Below are 1708 nucleotides of genomic sequence, written 5' to 3' on the forward strand. Positions count from 1 at the left end.
TTATTTCCTTTTGAGAAGCATCGCTAAGCAGCGACTGGATCTTGGTCAACGTCCTCTCTAGCTTCTTGAGCTCTGAATGAATTCCTTGGGACCGTACATAAGTCTTAAGTCTTGACGGCTTCAGAGGCTAGCTTCTCAAAAACAGATTTCAGGAGTTCAGTGGCAATAATTTCAGCCATTTTCTGGTTTGTGGTGATTGGTGATGAAGGAAACTCTGTGTTTGTGTAATGGAAGGAAAGACCAGGCTTCTGAGGCTATTGTTGTAACACCCCGACCAAAGGCGGATTATACATCGGGGCGCCACATATTGTTTCATTACTCGTGACACTATTGGGTGTCAATATTTAATAAATACATTCATTCGCGCACGCGCAAAGCAAACACAAATAATATAAATCAACATAAATCAATATATTATAAATCATAATATCCGAACAGCAATAACTTGTCTTGATACATTTTAATCTAGGTCAAAAATAAAGAAAACTTCCTACGTGTCCACAAGCTCCAAAACAGCTACTGCAAACCTGAACATGTGTTAAAATAAAACGTCAAACACTTGCGTGTTGGTGAGAAATCAAGTTTAATACAATACATAGATGACAATAAATCTGCGCGCAACATGTGTATGTCTGGGTTTCAACAAGGGTGTAATCAGATCGGGACCAACTCTAAGAGACAAGACTGCCAGTGCTCACAATTGAGCTCACAAACAAGACTAACTGTGCAAGTGTAACAAAAGAGAAAATCATAAACGATAGTTCTCCCGTGTTCATCTAATGGTACCATGAAAACTGCGGAATAGACCGACAAGACGGTTAATGATCCACACATACAAATAACAGCCAAGTCTACGTCCTCAACACATGGGATACTGCGCGACTAAAGTTCATAAACAAGTTTAAGACTCTAAGTTTGTATGAACACATGAACATCCCAAAACATTAAAAGCAAAAAGGGATTAGGTACGAGATTACTCACTTGATAAAGATGCGATGATAGATAAAGCAAGAACCAACTTTAAACAAGCACAAGTTAACCTATAAATAAGATTATTGTTTTAATGATTTGTTTTAAGTCTTGATTATAAGTTAGCATAATTAATAAGTAAATTATTATATATATATATTACCGGAAAAGCAGGGCAGAACAGGGAGGAAGACGGAGGCAAGAGAGGAGGGAGGCGGCTGAAGAACAACGGCAGAGAGCAAAAAGGGAGGAAGAGAATAAGTGTAGTGTGTGAAGTGTTAAGAAAATAGTACTATATATAGGCAAACCCTAGGGGACACAAACCCTAGAAAAGATCTCCAAAAGTAAAAGAAAAGATATCAACAGTAAAAAGTTCTGAAAAGTAAAGATATCAAAAGATATGGTAGCAGGGAAAAAGAGAAAAAGGCTGACAGGATTCAGAAAAAGGCATGGGAGAGGACAGATAAAGTTACTGGTCAAGCATGGAAAAAGCAGATCTTCAAAGATAATGTCAGTCACTTTATCTGCCAACCAATGGGGTTGGCGCGCATGCTGCGCCGAAAGTAACTTTTCAGACATAAAGCAGATTAGGTCAACGGCTCAAAAGATAAGACAACACAAAAGCAACGGCTAGATTAAACAGAAGAAAACTCAAAGGGTTTAGCGCGAGAAGGCTCGAGCGCGAAGGCAAAAGTGCGCGAGCGCGAAGGCAGACAGAACCAACCTTAACGCGTCGCGG

General features: G+C 39.4%; 1 pseudogene; it reads right to left on the reverse strand.

Moving 5' to 3' along the window:
* Window positions 1-179, reverse strand: part of LOC143613541 (putative disease resistance RPP13-like protein 1) — a 10954-nt pseudogene extending 10775 nt beyond the window's left edge.
* Between the last annotated feature and the right edge of the window lie 1529 nt (window positions 180-1708).

Source organism: Bidens hawaiensis, unplaced genomic scaffold (assembly GCF_021521415.1).
Source record: "Bidens hawaiensis isolate Kalapana, Puna unplaced genomic scaffold, B.hawaiensis_p1.1 tig00002273_1, whole genome shotgun sequence".
NCBI classification, from domain to species: domain Eukaryota; kingdom Viridiplantae; phylum Streptophyta; class Magnoliopsida; order Asterales; family Asteraceae; genus Bidens; species Bidens hawaiensis.